Below are 17,596 nucleotides of genomic sequence, written 5' to 3'. Positions count from 1 at the left end.
GTTCCAAACTCCTCCTACTCCTCATCCTGCCTTTAGGGGTACAAACAATAGTAATTGGGGCCTAGTGTGCTTCTGTACGTGTGAGATACATACACTTTTTTTGATCATATTTTCTATTCCGCTATTCAATAAAAACCTTTGGGGATCAGTTAAATTGCGGGATAGTCTGTGTTGGTACGTGTGAGATACACCTTTCCAAGTTTTTGGGGTTCATCTCATACTTCTGAAGATTTGAGGGTGCTGCCTGTTCCAAACTCCTCCTACTCCTCATCCTGCCTTTAGGGGTACAAAGAATAGTAATTAGGGCCTAGTGTGCTTCTGTACGTGTGAGATACATACACTTTTTTTGATCATATTTTCTATTCCGCTATTCAATAAAAACCTTTGGGGATCAATTAAATTGCGGGATAGTCTGCGTTGGTACGTGTGAGATCCATCTTTCCAAGTTTTTGGGGTTCATCTCATACTTCTGAAGATTTGAGGGTGCTGCCTGTTCCATACTCCTCCTACTCCTCATCCAGCCTTTTAGGGGTACAAACAATAGTAATTGGGGCCTAGTGTGGTTTTGTATGTGTGAGATACATACACTTTTTTTGATCATATTTTCTATGCCGCTATTCAATAAAAACCTTTGGGGATCAGTTAAATTGCGGGATAGTCTGTGTTGGTACGTGTGAGATCCACCTTTCCAAGTTTTTGGGGTTCATCTCATACTTCTGAAGATTTGAGGGTGCTGCCTGTTCCAAACTCCTCCTACTCCTCATCCTGCCTTTAGGGGTACAAACAATAGTAATTGTGGCCTAGTGTGGTTTTGTACGTATGAGATACATACACTTTTTTTGATCATATTTTCTATTCCGCTATTCAATAAAAACCTTTGGGGATCAATTAAATTGCGGGATAGTCTGTGTTGGTACGTGTGAGATACACCTTTCCAAGTTTTTGGGGTTCATCTCATACTTCTGAAGATTTGAGGGTGCTGCCTGTTCCAAACTCCTCCTACTCCTCATCCTGCCTTTAGGGGTACAAAGAATAGTAATTGGGACCTAGTGTGCTTCTGTACGTGTGAGATACATACACTTTTTTTGATCATATTTTCTATTCCGCTATTCAATAAAAACCTTTGGGGATCAATTAAATTGCAGGATAGTCTGTGTTGGTACGTGTGAGATCCACCTTTCCAAGTTTTTGGGGATCATCTCATACTTCTGAAGATTTGAGGGTGCTGCCTGTTCCATACTCCTCCTACTCCTCATCCAGCCTTTTAGGGGTACAAACAATAGTAATTGGGGCCTAGTGTGGTTTTGTACGTGTGAGATACATACACTTTTTTTGATCATATTTTCTATGCCGCTATTCAATAAAAACCTTTGGGGATCAGTTAAATTGCGGGATAGTCTGTGTTGGTACGTGTGAGATCCACCTTTCCAAGTTTTTGGGGTTCATCTCATATTTCTGAAGATTTGAGGGTGCTGCCTGTTCCAAACTCCTCCTACTCCTCATCCTGCCTTTAGGGGTACAAACAATTGTAATTGGGGCCTAGTGTGGTTCTGTGCGTGTGAGATACATACACTTTTTTTGATCATATTTTCTTTTCCGCTATTCAATAAAAACCTTTGGGGATCAATTAAATTGCGGGATAGTCTGTGTTGGTATGTGTGAGATACACCTTTCCAAGTTTTTGGGGTTCATCTCATACTTCTGAAGATTTGAGGGTGCTGCCTGTTCCAAACTCCTCCTACTCCTCATCCTGCCTTTAGGGGTGCAAACAATAGTAATTGGGGCCTAGTGTGGTTCTGTACGTGTGAGATACATACACTTTTTTTCTTTTTCAATGATTTTTATTGAAAGTTTTTACAAAAATAGTGCAAAATATACACACATAATAAAAAATCAGTGCATAACAAACGTGAACAGTGGTACAACCATAGCAAACATTAGGTAATACTTCTATAAAAGGTCGAAACTATAACGTGGCAAGGGTTAGCACCTCAAAACACAATGAACAGGAGCCTCAAGGTATCTAGAGGGACCCTCACCGAGGGTGAACAGGGCCAGCCACCCGAGCATTTAATCACACTTTGCATACTTCACAGGGTAAGTGGCTAGATCGTGATCCCACAGAACCTTGCCCCAGCCTGGGCTGGGGACATGGGGTACTAAGCCCTTAGAATACAGTACACATACACTTTTTTTGATCATATTTTCTATTCCGCTATTCAATAAAAACCTTTGGGGATCAATTAAATTGCGGGATAGTCTGTGTTGGTATGTGTGAGATACACCTTTCCAAGTTTTTGGGGTTCATCTCATACTTCTGAAGATTTTAGGGTGCTGCCTGTTCCACACTCCTCCTACTCCTCACCCTGCCTTTAGGGGTACAAACAATAGTAATTGGGGCCTAGTGTGGTTCTGTACGTGTGAGATACATATACTTTTTTTGATCATATTTTCTATTCCGCTATTTAATCAAAACCTTTGGGTATAAACAATTAAATTGTGGGATAGTCTGTGTCGGTACGTGTGAGATACACCTTTCCAATTTTTGGGGCGCATCTATAACTGCCAAGGATTTGAGGGTGCTTCAGTCTGCCTCCTGCCTGTTCCGAACTCCTCCTACTCCTCATCCTGCCTTTAGGGTACAAAAATTTTTAATCGGGGCCTAGTCTGTGTTTGTACATGTGAGATATACCGTATTATAAAATTTGTCCTATTCCGCTATTCAATATACACCCTGTTTGAGGGTAAAAAATTAAATTGCGGGATAGTCTGTATCGGTACATGTGAGATACACGTTTTTAAATTTGTTTGGCGCACCTCCTTCTACTGCCGAGGATTGCAGGGCGCTTCAGTTTGGCTCCTGTTCCCAACTCCTCCTACTCCTCTTCCTCATCCTGCCTTTAGTGTACAAAAATTTTTAATCGGGGCCTAGTCTGTGTTTGTACATGTGAGATATACCGTATTATAAAATTTTTCCTATTCCGCTATTCAATATACACCCTTTTGGAGTGTAAAAAAATGAAATTACGGCATAGTCTGTATCGGTACGTGTGAGATACACCTTTTAAATTTGTTTGGCGCATCTCCTTCCCCCGCCAAGAATTGCAGGGCGCTTCAGTTTGCCTCCTGTTCCCAACTCCTCCTACTCCTCTTCCTCATCCTGCCTTTAGGGTACAAAAAATTTTAATCGGGGCCTAGTCTGTGTTTGTGCATGTGAGATACACCGTATTATAAAATTTTTCCTATTCCGCTATTCAATATACACCCTTTTGGAGTGTAAAAAAATTAAATTACGGCATAGTCTGTATCGTTACGTGTGAGATACACCTTTTAAATTTGTTTGGCGCATCTCCTTCCACCGCCAAGGATTGCAGGGCGCTTCAGTTTGCCTCCTGTTCCCAACTCCTCCTACTCCTCTTCCTCATCCTCCCTTTAGGGTACAAAAAATTTTAATCGGGGCCTAGTCTGTGTTTCTACGTGTGAGATACACCATTTTTTATCCTATTCCGCTATTCAATATACACCCTTTTGGGGTAAAAAACATTAAATTGCGGCATAGTTTGCATATTTGACTGTGAGATACACCCGTGCGATACTGTTGTTCTTTTGTTCCGCTATTCAATAAACACCTTTCTAGGGCAAGATCTTAAATTAATGAGGAGACCATCAAATAGGGGCCGTGGCCTGGGTCGTGGTGCTGCTGGTAGAGCTCTTGTTGCAAGGAGAGGACGTGGTCGATCTGTGCCAGCTACACGCACAAGTGAAACACCTTCCTCAAGTGTTAGTAGGCGACAGAACCTGCATCAGTATTTGGTAGGGCATCATACGCCTCTAGAAGTGATGAGGCCAGAACACAGAGAGGCGATAGTAGATTGGTTTGCTGCTGACAGTGCCTCCAGTTCCTTCACATTGTCTCCCACCCAGTCTACTGCAGAAAGGTCAGAGTTGGCACCTGCAGCCGATGTCCAACCGTCTTTCACCTCACCCCCTTGCAAATCAGGCAAGCAGTCTGAGCCCCAAGCCATACAGCAGTCTCTTGTTCTTTTTGAGGAAGAGATTGAGTGCAGCGATGCCCAACCACTTATTTCTCAAGATGAGTACATGCAAGGACCATCGCAGCACGTCTCCGATGATGACGAAACGCAGGTGCCAACTGCTGCGGCGTTCAGCATTGTGGAGACCGACAAGGAGGGCAGGGGTGAAGACTGGGTGGAAGATGATGTGGAGGACGATGAGGTCCTCGACCCCACATGGAATGAACGTCATCCAGGTGACCTGAGTGGTTTGGAGGAAGAGGCGGTGGTCGCACAGAGCCACCAGCACAGCAGAAGAGGGAGCAGGGTGCAGAAGCGGAGCGGCCGTGCCCTAGACACTAACTGCCCAACGCAGCAAGGGAACGAGCGCACCAAAGTCAGCTCAAAGGAGTTCTCTAGCGTGGAAGTTCTTTAGAAAATGTGCTAATGACAGGACACGAGTGGTTTGCACCCTGTGCAATCAGAGCCTGAAGCGAGGCATAAACCTTCTCAACCTGAGCACAACCTGCATGATCAGGCATCTAAGTGCAAAGCATGAGCTGCAGTGGAGTAGACACCTTCAAAACCAAGAAACGTCTCTGGCTCATCCTGCTTCCTCTTCTGCTGCACTCTCGGCCGCTCCAGCCACATCTGTAGTGATACCGGCACCTGCTACCCCGCAAACAGAGGATCTGTCAGCAACACCACTACCTGGGTCACCAACCATCTCCACAATGTCCCGTGGAAGCGTTCAGCTTTCCATCTCCCAAACACTTCAGAGGAAGAGGAAGTACCCCCCTACCCACCCGCGATCCCTGGCCCTGAATGCCAGCATTTCAAAATTCTTGGCCTTTGAAATGCTGTCATTCCGTCTGGTGGAGACACACAGTTTTAAAAACCTTATGTCGGTGGCTGTCCCACAGTAAGTCGTGCCCAGCCGCCACTACTTTTCCAGGCAAGCCATCCCTTCCCTGCACAACCAAGTGGGGGAAAAAATCAGGTGTGCACTGCGCAACGCCATCTGTGGCAAGGTCCACCTAACTACCGATACGTGGACCAGTAAGCACGGTCAGGGGCGTTATATCTCCCTAACGGCACACTGGGTAGATGCAGTGGCGGATGTGCCTGAGGAGGATAGCAATTTGGCGCATGTCCTTCCACCACCGAGGATTGCAGGGCGCTTCAGTTTGCCTCCTGTTCCTAACTCCTACTACTCCGCTTCCTCATCCTCTACTGCCTCCTCATCCGGACAGCGTAACACCTTCACCACCAACTTCAGCACGGCCAGGGGTAAACGACAGCAGGCAGTTTTAAAACTTGCCTGTTTGGGGGACAAACCACACACCGCGCAGGAGTTGTGGAGGAGCATGGAACAGCAGACAAATGAGTGGTTGCTGCCAGCGAGCCTCAAGCCCGGCCTGGTGGTGTGCGATAACGGGCGAAATCTCATAGCAGCTCTGGGCCTAGCCGGTTTGACGCACATCCCTTGCCTAGCGCATGTACTGAATTTGGTGGTGCAGAGGTTCCTTAAAAACTACCCCGATATGTCAGAGCTGCTGCAGAAAGTGCGGGCCGTCTGTGCGCACTTTCGGCGCTCTCACCCTGCTGCTGCTCGCCTGTCAGCGCTGCAGCGTAACTTCGGCCTTCTCGCTCACCGCCTCATATGTGACGTGCCCACAAGGTGGAACTCCACCTTGCACATGCTGCAAAGACTGTGCGAGCAGCAGCAGGCCATAGTGGAGTTTCAGCTGCAGCACGCACGCGTGAGTCGCTCTGCGGAACAGCACCACTTCGCCACCAATAACTGGGCCTCCATGCGAGACCTGTGTGCCTTGTTGCGCTGTTTTGAGTACTCCACCAACATGGCCAGTTCCGATGACGCCGTTCTCAGCTTAACTATCCCACTTCTATGTCTCCTTGAAAAAACAATTCGGGCGATGATGAAAGAGGATGTGGCACAGGATGAGGAGGAGGAGGAGGAGGATGAAGAGGTAATATTTCCAAGGCTTTCAGGGCAGTCATTCGCAAGGGGCTCCGAGGGTGGTTTCCTGCACACACAAACGCCAGGGACACAATTGTCCAGCAGGGGCACAGTTCTGGAGGATGAGGAGTATGACGAGGAGGAGCTGGAGGAGGAGATGGAAGCAGGGTGGCACCCAGGCCAGCTCATGGCCATCACTGGTGCGTGGCTGGGGGGATACAGAGGATACGGATGATACACCTCCCACAGAGGACAGCCTTTCGTTGCCTCTGGGCAGCCTGGCACACATGAGCGATTACATGCTGCAGTTTCTCCACAATGACCACCGAGTTGCCCACATTCTAACTTGTGCTGATTACTGGGTGGCCACGCTGCTGGATCCCCGTTACAAGGACAACGTACCATCCTTAATTCACTCACTGGAGCGCGATCGCAAGATGTGCAAGTACAAGCGCACGCTGGTAGACGCGATGCTGCTGGCATTCCACCTGACAGCGGGGCCACAGTGGAAGCACAAGGCGGAGGAGGAGGAGGAGGAGGAGGAGGAGGAGGAAGAGGTCGCCAACGCAACCAGGGCACCGCCAGCACCTCAGAAGGCAGGGTTAGCATGGCCGAAATGTGGAAAAGCTTTGTCAGCACGCCACAACAAACAGCAGCACCAGCAGCTCATATGGAACGTCTTAGCAGGAGGCAGCATTTCACCAACATGGTGGAGCAGTATGTGTGCACACGCCTAGACGTACTGAATGAGGGGTCTGCCCCCTTCAACTTCTGGGTCTCCAAGTTGGGCACATGGCCTGAGCTTGCCCTTTACGCCTTGGAGGTGCTGGCGTGCCCTGCAGCCAGTGTATTATCTGAACGGGTATTTAGCACGGCTGGGGGCGTTATCACAGACAATCGCACCCGCCTGTCCAGAGACAATGTGGACAAGCTCACGTTCATTAAAATGAACCAGGCATGGATCCCATGGGACTTTTCCGTACCTTGTGCAGAATAGCGATGGATACCGACCTTACCCAGCCATTGTTCCATTTTTGCTCTTTCTCACTCTTTTGGGGTGTACCCTCATTTAAAATTTGTGAAAAGAAGCAGTGTTGGCTACCTCGTCCTCCTCCTCAGGGCCAGATTAACGTAGGGGCTATTGGAGCTGCAGCTCCAGGCCCCTACCTTTATATAGGCCCCGGGTTGGCCATATTCACTGTTACCACTCTTCTGTCACTTGTAAACACAGAAGTCTGGCTTCTATGCTCGCTTCCCCAGGCAGCTCCCTCAGAACCTCCCCACACAGCACGAAGGCTGGACAAGGAGGGACAGTTGCCGATGCATGGATGTGTTTATGGGCTTCAGAGACAGCATCCCATGTTGAATTAGGCATGCATGGCTGCACCCTTCCTCCTCTGGGTGCATGCCAAGGCACGGCCCTTAAGGCCCTTCAAAATCCTCAGCACCAAGCCCATGATGCTCTTAATCCGGCCCTGGTCCTCCTCCACTGCTGCTTCCACCTACACCGCCCATAGGTGTGCGCAGCCTATTGCATTAGGGTGTGCACCCCAAAGTTTAAATACACATGCATGTGTTTGCCTACATGTACATGGCCCCGATACATTACTCTCCCTGCTGGCAAAGAGAAATATAGCAGAGCAGGTCCGAGGGAGATCTTTCCCATCTCCTCACTGGCAAACAGAGCGATAATGCTATGTGCCCTAGGTGATTAGGGTGTGCCCAGGCACATCCGGCACACCCTGTGCGCACGCCTATGAGACCGCCACATCCACCACCACCTCAACCTCCCTCCTACTCCATATGGGCCTCGTCCTTCAGAGATGAAGAACATTGTTTTATTTTTCTGTTTTTTTTTGTTGTTTTAAGTTATTTCCCTATCCACATTTGTTTGCAGAGCACTTGCCATGCTCTTAATAACGTTTTGCTTCCATTTGCAGCACTCTAGCCCTTTCCATTGGTGTTTTAGAGTCATTTTAGTGCCTGAAAGTTCGGGTCCCCATTGACTTCAATGGGGTTCGGTGTCCGGGAAAAGTTCGGCAAAAGTCCGGGACACGGCCCCGGACTTTTTTTTAAAGTTCGGCCGAACCCGCCGAACACGGACATCCAGGTGTCCGCTCAACTCTAATTGTGACCATTTGAAAACTTTAGGAACAACTGTTAAGCTTCTCTTAAGACATCTCTACAGATCTTTTACTGACATCCCTTTTACTGACATCCCTTTTACTGACATTCCTTTTACTGACATCCTGTGTTCTTGCCTTGAACTTTGCAGCAAATTTCCTTCATATGCAATTTAACACCACAACCTTTAGTTATGCTTATGTGGCTCTTTTTCTATTCATGTATCTTTACAATTCTTCATCCAAAATTCTCTCCAACATCTTTTGGTCATGGCTTGAGTCACATGAACAGAACATTCTTAGTAGTATAGACTCTACCAGACATTGAATGGTTTTTAATTGGGCAGGACACCGTTAAGTCACACTTCTAGCTTTTCATTGATTGGGGTAATGGAGTGTAATTACTATCTTATCTGGCTGGTAATATCTAAAATTATAAGATACACTAAATGTTTTCCTATGAAGGACTTTGATTGTTTCAACTAGTTGTCCACCAGTATATATGACCATGTAACATTCTGTTTGTGATATTTTGTTACTAGATTTTCTTTATTTGTATTTTTTTATTATTCAAATTTTAGTAGTCACTTATGCAGAAATCCGGGAAGCTCCAAGAGGTTTATAAACGGTGTTTTTCTTTAACTATATACAGTACCTGCCAATTTCTGATTAGGGGGAGTTACTACTTGCAACTTTTTTTATTCTTTTTCTAGTCAGTTTATTCTGAAGGCCTGGGTAGAATCTGGCCGTGGATAATACTGGTGATCATTCCAGTCTAAAGTCTTTTCTCTTCTTCTGTGCACAGGAGTCGGGGTCCTTCTATGAGTGTCTATGTCCCAGTCTGTGTAATGAGGAGGGGGGTATCTAGTAGTAGTCAGTCACATTCAGCTGGACTTGTTCTGTAATGTAGAAGATGTTTTGTAGGTCATCCATCTCTTCAGTATAATGAGTGATGGGAACATATTCCAGCATTTATATCCACACAGCCAGCACTGACACCTTCATCCAATCATGACCGCACTATATCACTACAGCATGGTCACACATTGCCAGGAGTACGTCTATTGTTGTCCTTCCATGGTCACACTTCTTGGGCACCCCCTGTGGCATGCATTGGCAGGGATCTGTGATTGCTGTGTCCTTTGGAAACAGCTCATCACAGATCGGGGTAAAGAGCCAATAACAGCGGCTCCTTGCCAAGTGACCAGCTGTGTCCAGTCAAATAAATGGAAAAGAAAGTAGCGCACGAAATCACTGTTAAATGACTCAAAATGTTGTAAGCAAACTGGCCAAGATATTGCTTGACAAACAATCAAAAAAGGAAGAGTAAGATTCAGGAATAATGTCCCTTCAATCCATGAAATCCAAGGGTGCGTGAGGTTAGTTACTGGATCACCATCCACCACCAGGTGTCACACCAAGTAATAGTAAGATTGGCAACTCACCAGAAATCAATGCTCAGGTGTTCTCACACAAGAGCAAACAGCGCAGAAGTGTTATATGGATATGGAGCCACAACCTGTTCACCACAGCTATTGCTTGTATAAACTCCCTCGGTATTGCGGTATCATGGAGAGAAAGAATGGCCCCACATAGTGAAGTACGTAACTATAGTCACTTTATTAAAAAGTAAAAAATATATTGCACTCACATGTATAGGCACATCAAAAGGCGTATTGTCCCATATCTATTGGCAAAAGGAAACCTAACTCGTCCAGTCATCCGGGCTAACTCCACGCCAGCCCTATGCTTTCAGGGTAGGTCCCCCCACCGTCGTGTGATGTCGGATGTGTCGTCTGGTCACGCCCCGACCGGTTTCGTCATGTCCGACTTCAACTGGAGGCGTGACCAGAGCGACAGCATCCGGCATCTAAGTAGCCCTGCTGGAACGCTCTACGTCCAATCGGCAACGAGGTAAAGAACCGGAAGTTACCCAGCTCACCACGCCGCGGAACTTCCGACATCAACATAAACAAAGAGTAATCCCTTACAGGATTACTACATTTAATTTAGCTCTAAGAATAGTACAGAGAGTAGGAGTAATCTTAACCCTATACTTTGGAAGAGAAATTAGAGCGGAATAGCTATAATACAGCACCACTCCTTGCCGATATGGATCTGTAGCGCATTGCCAGTGACACTCTACACATACACTAAGCAATCTACACATATCGTAAATAAAAATGTAATACACTAATGTTATTACAATGCATAATAAAATAATGCATGATAAAATGCATATACAACCAGAATAAAATATCATAAAACAATACTAGATGGATAAATTGCAACAGATAAAAATGCAATAGTTTACAAAACCTCATAACGAAAAGCAAATAATAAATAAATAATAATAAAACCTCTTTGAAGAGAATGCAATATCATTATGAGGAATGCCAAGGAAGGGAAAGTTAAGAATCGCTAATATAGCAATTCAAATCCAGTTCAATGTTTAACCCCGTCGGTGCGAGGGCCTGGGTGAGGAAAATCCATCTGGTCTCACATTTGGATAATTCCCTCACCCAATTCGACCCCCGCCACGACGGGGTGACACGCTCGATCCCCCAGAAGTGAAGACTAGGGTCCCTCTGGTGGAACTGGCGAACTGGCGAAAATGTGCGGACACATTGTGTTCACGCTTTCCCTTTAAGATGTTAGTGATGTGCTCACCCACTCTTACTTTTAAGGCTCGCTTGGTGCGGCCAATATAGACTAAATTACAAGGACACATGTGGCGTGGAGTTAGCCCGGATGACTGGACGAGTTAGGTTTCCTTTTGCCAATAGATATGGGACAATACGCCTTTTGATGTGCCTATACATGTGAGTGCAATATATTTTTTACTTTTTAATAAAGTGACTATAGTTACGTACTTCACTATGTGGGGCCATTCTTTCTCTCCATGATACCGCAATACCGAGGGAGTTTATACAAGCAATAGCTGTGGTGAACAGGTTGTGGCTCCATATCCATATAACACTTCTGCGCTGTTTGCTCTTGTGTGAGAACACCTGAGCATTGATTTCTGGTGAGTTGCCAATCTTACTATTACTTGGTGTGACACCTGGTGGTGGATGGTGATCCAGTAACTAACCTCACGCACCCTTGGATTTCATGGACTGAAGGGACATTATTCCTGAATCTTACTCTTCCTTTTTTGATTGTTTGTCAAGCAATATCTTGGCCAGTTTGCTTACAACATTTTGAGTCATTTAACAGTGATTTTGTGCGCTACTTTCTTTTCCATTTATGTATCTGCAAATATTTTCCACTATTTGTTCAAGTAGCAGCATTACTTGTTTATTATAGCAGTTAAGAGACTGACTCCTCCTTAAGCGCAAAGATATTTTACTTGACATTGGGTGTCCAAGTTTATATATATTTTATTGTGTCCAGTCAAAGCTGATCACAGTGTAAACAGGATTTGCCGGTTATCGGCATTCCTCTCCTCACGCTGATAGCACATAAGGAGAAGAGAGCTGATGATGGGCAAATCCACACAGGGGACATCTACACTGATCATCAGTGCCCTGATTGTTAGTGCAGCCCCAATCAGTACCCACCAGTGCTGCCAATCAGTGCTCACCAGTGCTGAAAATCAGGACTGTCAATCAGTGCCCATCTGTGCTGCCAATCAGTGTCCATCAGTGCTACCAATCAGTGCCCATCAGTGCTGCATGTTAGTGCCTATCAGTGCCACCTATCATTGCCACCTATCAGTACCCATCAGTGCTTCCTATCAGTGTCCATCAGTACCAAATATCAGTGCAGCCTCATCAGTGTCGCCTCCTCATCAGTACACATCAGCACAGCCTCATCAGTGCCTCCTCATCAGTGCTTCCTATCAGTGTCCATCAGTACCAAATATCAGCACAGCCTCATAAGTGCCTCCTCATCAGTGCCTCCTCATCAGTACAAATCAGCACAGCCTCATCAGTGCCTCCTCATCAGTGCTGACTTCTCATTACACATCAGCGCAGCCCCATCAGTGCACATCAGTAAAGGAGAAACATTACTTATTTACAAATTGTTATAACAGAAATGAAAAAAACGTTTTTATTCAAATGTTTTGGGTTTTTTTCATTTGTTTAGTAAAAATGAAAAATAAAACCCAGCGGTGATTAAATTACAGCAAAAAAAAGCTCTATCTGCCTAAAAAAAAAAGAAAAAAATGTAGTTTGGGTACAGTGTTGCATGACCGCGCAATTGTCATTCAAAGTGCAAAAGCGCTGAAAGCTGAAAATTAGCCCCGTGTAGGAAGAGGGAGAAAGTGCCCAGTAGGCAAATGGGTAATCTAATCACCATGGAGTCAGGGAAGATGTTGGCCTACCAAGAACAGGATGGAAGGAGGGGGGTTGTAATGTTCTGGTACCTTTGGTACCCTAATTCCACTTTTCCTAAGTGTATGCGCCCCACCATTCTCTTTTGGTAAGGTGCTCATACACCTTTAAGACCGATGCTGTCATCACTGAGCGCCGCTGGAGCGGCTATTTCAACCTCTGGCGGTCTCACTCACATGTTCGTTCAACGCCGCATAATCTGCCTTAAAGCTCTCATGCTTGCAAGCATACCTCGCTATCGGAACCACGCTGCTGATCCCTGTATCCCGTTACCGGATCATCCGCTCTTGCCGAACCTCTCCTCTACTACATTGCTACTAGTGATAAGTACCCCACAGGGGAAACCTCTATAACCTTCATACTAAAGCTTACACTATCTAGCTCTGCATACTAAGGACTATTACTACATCTGCACTAACTAAGATTGCTAGCTCTTAAGCCTAATACCATCTGCTCTTGCACTGGGTTGGTCTATCCTGTATGTTCACCTGCTACTCTTTCATCTGCTACCATACATGATTGCTAACCTATCTGCATCCCATCTGCTACTATCTTACTTTCAAGAACATTCCTTTCAAGTGTCTGTCATCTACCATCTCTACCCAACCTGTCTCTTCAGCCTATCATCACTATATTACTATACATATAAGTCACTCTAGGAACATCTTATTGAGTGTGTGTATTTACTTGCTGAATTGAGACTATCCACACATGATGAGTCTTGGGAGTTGGGATTGGTGTCTCAGCGTTTCTCTACATGACTACTGAAGTGGAATATTTCTGCAGCTGTAAATCCACATTATACATAAAACGCAGGAGCGTTACAGATTGAACGAACCCCAAATGGATTCAGCAGAAATAACCACTCAGGTGACACAATTAAAACAGCAAGTAACTGCGTTAATACACGCACTTGCTGAATTAAGAGAAGAAAATCAGGCTCTGACGCAGCAGGTAACCAGACTGACACAACTTACCACTGCTCAGTCCCCTGAACCCAAAATAAATCCTCCTTTGGTATTTACAGGCGATCGCAAAAAATTTCGCGAATTTAAAAACGCATGTGAGTTACTTTTCTTGCTAAAACCCCGTACCTACCTTACTGATCACATTAAGGTTTGTACTATTATTTCTTACCTAACAGGCGATCCTCGGGCCTGGGCAGACTCTCTTTTTGAGAAAAACGATCAGCTTCTCAAATCCTATGCCTTATTTCTAGCAGAACTTACTAGCCTATATGATGATCCCAATAGGCAGAGTACTGCCGATCTTCAATTAAGGTCCTTGAAACAAGGTAGGAGACCTGTGGAAGACTTTGTCGCAGAATTCAAGAGATGGACCCTGGCCTTCCTCTCTTGCTATTGCGAGGGTACGTGTTACCTCCCGTCTTTCAGGAAGATCCTGTCTGTGGTGACAGATGAGATTGCACCACTATGTTATCAGGATCTCTCTGAGGTTTTTCTTGAGAAAAATGCTCAAGCACTACCTCCCCATCGAGACTATGATTGTAGTATTGATCTACTCCCAAATAGCAAATTGCCGTTCGGTCATGTTTATCCTCTTTCACAGGATGAACTTTCCCATCTCAAAGAATATTTGGATGAGAATTTGAAAAAAGGTTTTATTAGACCTTCCACTTCTTCCACAGCAGCAGGACTCTTTTTTGTCCGCAATAAGGACTCAAGTCTCAGGCCTATCATCGACTATAGGCAATTGAATGCTATTACAATAAAAGATAGCTATCCTCTACCGCTTATCCCTGAGCTCATTGAGCAGGTGCGTGGAGCTACCTATTTTTCAAAATTGGACCTGAAAGGGGCATACAATCTCATTCGAATCCGTGATGGACACGAGTGGAAGACTGCATTCAGAACCAGATACGGATTGTTCGAATATCTTGTAATGCCATTCGGGCTATGCAACGCCCCTGCAGCCTTTCAACGATTTTTAAACAATATTTTCAGAGACTTACTAGATGTCTGTGTTGTGGTATATCTGGACGATATACTTATATATTCACGATCCTTGTCTGAACACATAAGACATGTAAGACTAGTATTATCGAGATTGCTTGCACACAACCTATACGTGAAACTGAAAAAATGCTTGTTTCATAAAGAAGAGGTACTGTTTCTAGGCTACATCATATCCAAAACAGGAATCAAGATGGACATGAGTAAGATATCCTGCATTCAGGATTGGCCTACACCAACCACCCGCAAGGCGCTACAGCGATTCCTTGGATTTTCTAATTTCTACAGGAAATTCATCAGGAACTTCTCTGCCATTGTGAGACCCCTCACACAGCTCACTAGCATTAAGAGACCATTCAAATGGTCAGATGAAGCAAATAAAGCTTTTCACCTGTTAAAGACAAGGTTTACTTCTGCTCCCATACTACGCCATCCAGACCCATCCCTCCAATACATTCTGGAAGTAGATGCGTCAAACATGGCAGTAGGAGCATTACTCTCCCAACGACCAACTAACACTTCACCACTTCATCCAGTCACCTTCTTTTCTAAATCCTTAAGCAGTCCAGAGGTAAATTACCCCGTGGGTGAAAAGGAACTGCTTGCTATAAAATTGGCTCTGGAGAATTGGCGACATCTACTCGAAGGCACCTGATTACCAATACTTATATACACGGACCATAAAAATCTTCAATATCTTCAGACTAACAAAACTCTCTCTCACCGACAGGTACGATGGTCACTATTCTTTCTAAGGTTTAACTTCCTAGTGACCTACACACCTGCAGATAAGAACAAAAAGGCGGATGCACTATCACGACTAACTGAAGAAAACTACTTTGAAATCCCTTCCGTTCCTATAATACCTCACAAGCGTATTATTGGAGTTGTCCGTTCTTTGAAGGAAGAGGTTTTGCATGGTATAAGTTTGGATTCACCCCCACCACAACTAAATACCGATGCAGAAGGCTTCCTCTACTACAACGACAAACTTTACATACCACCTACCATGCGCACCAAGATCTTGGAATTATCGCATGATGTGCCTATGGCAGGACATATGGGTATGACAAAGACTCTTAATCTGATTACCAGACAATTCTGGTGGCCTGACATGAAAACATCTATACAAAAATTCGTCTCTTCATGCAATGTCTGTGCCAGGTCCAAAATTGACACTACGAGACCATCCGGTCTACTATGCAGTCTACCAAACCCCAAACTCCATGGGAAGTTGTGTCCTTGGACTTTATAGTAGAACTACCTCCTTCCAAAGGATTTAATACCATCTTGGTGTCAGTGGACCATCTGACAAAGATGGCACATTTCATTGCTATTCGCAGACTACCTTCGTCCAAACAAACGGCAGAACTCCTGATGAAACATGTCTTTAAGTTACATGGTATCCCAAAAACTCTTCTGTCTGACCGTGGATCACAATTTATTTCCAAGTTCTGGCAAGAACTATGTCACATACTACGGATCGAGCGGAAGCTCACTTCTCCTTACCATCCGCAGACCAACGGACAGACTGAAAGAGTCAACCAATGCATCGAGCAATATTTACGTTGTTACACTTCTTACCAACAGGATGATTGGGTGGATCTTCTCCCTCTGGCAGAATTTGCCTACAACAACGCAACCCACAGTACGACCAAGCAGAGTCCGTTCTACTTGAACTATGGGTTTTTTCCCTCTATTCTTCCACCACGCATCCTTCCTTCAAATAACCCAGTAGCCTCAGACTATCTTACCCAAATAAAGGACTCTCTGGGTTTGCTTAATACTACCATTGCACACGCTCACAGTCAACAAAAGAAGTACTATGATCTTCGCAGAAGACCTTCTCCTCAGTATGCTATTGGGGACCTCGTTTGGCTCTCAACAAAAAATTTAAGACTGAAAATCCCTAGCAAAAAGCTTGGACCTCTCTTCTTGGGACCTTTCCCAATCAAGAAACTTATTGGAAAAGCTGCAGTACAGCTTACATTGCCAATAGACCTCAAAATACATCCCATTTTCCATGTGTCTCTACTGAAGCCCCATGTTCCTGACCAAGGAATAAGGCCTACTATCCCACTTCCTCCTCCTGTACAAGTTGAAGGTGGAGAAGAATATGAGATAAAAGAGATTCTGGATTCTCGTATCCACAGAAGAAAACTTCAAAACTTAGTTCGATGGAAGAACTATGGGCCCCAAGACGACACCTGGCTAAACACCTCTGACATACATGCCCCTAGACTAATCCGCAACTTTCATGCGAAGGACCCAGACAAACCAGCTCCAGAGGCCTTCAGGAGCCGGCCTTAAGGGGGGGGGGGGGGGTACTGCAATGTTCTGGTACCTTTGGTACCCTAATTCCACTTTTCCTAAGTGTATGCGCCCCACCATTCTCTTTTGGTAAGGTGCGCATACACCTTTAAGACCGATGCTGTCATCACTGAGCGCCGCTGGAGCGGCTATTTCAACCTCCGGCGGTCTCACTCACATGTTCGTTCAACGCCGCATAATCTGCCTTGAAGCTCTCATGCTTGCAAGCATACCTCGCTATCGGAACCACGCTGCTGATCCCTGTATCCCGTTACCGCATCATCCGCTCTTGCCGAACCTCTCCTCTACTACATTGCTACTAGTGATAAGTACCCCACAGGGGAAACCTCTATAACCTTCATACTAAAGCTTACACTATCTAGCTCTGCATACTAAGGACTATTACTACATCTGCACTAACTAAGATTGCTAGCTCTTGAGCCTAATACCATCTGCTCTTGCACTGGGTTGGTCTATCCTGTATGTTCACCTGCTACTCTTTCATCTGCTACCATACATGATTGCTAAACCTATCTGCATCCCATCTGCTACTATCTTACTTTCAAGAACATTCCTTTCAAGTGTCTGTCATCTACCATCTCTACCCAACCTGTCTCTTCAGCCTATCATCACTATATTACTATACATATAAGTCACTCTAGGAACATCTTATTGAGTGTGTGTATTTACTTGCTGAATTGAGACTATCCACACATGATAAGTCTTGGGAGTTGGGATTGGTGTCTCAGCGTTTCTCTACATGACTACTGAAGTGGAATATTTCTGCAGCTGTAAATCCACATTATACATAAAACGCAGGAGCGTTACAGGGGTTGGGTTTTGTCTGGAGATGAGC

The 17,596-nt window shown here is 45.2% G+C and overlaps 1 protein-coding gene across 1 annotated transcript in view; it reads right to left on the bottom strand.

Annotated features, from left to right (window-relative positions):
* The window catches only part of LOC309562860 (vomeronasal type-2 receptor 26-like), a gene marked incomplete at both ends in the record, with an annotated part of 48,547 nt that overhangs the window by 11,308 nt on the left and 19,643 nt on the right, over window positions 1–17,596 (bottom strand). The window lies entirely within an intron of this gene.

This window comes from Pelophylax lessonae, assembly GCF_965119305.1.
Source record: "Pelophylax lessonae genome assembly, chromosome: 1".
In the NCBI taxonomy this organism is placed as follows: Eukaryota; Metazoa; Chordata; class Amphibia; order Anura; family Ranidae; genus Pelophylax; species Pelophylax lessonae.
This window is presented reverse-complemented; position numbering and strand designations above follow the sequence as displayed.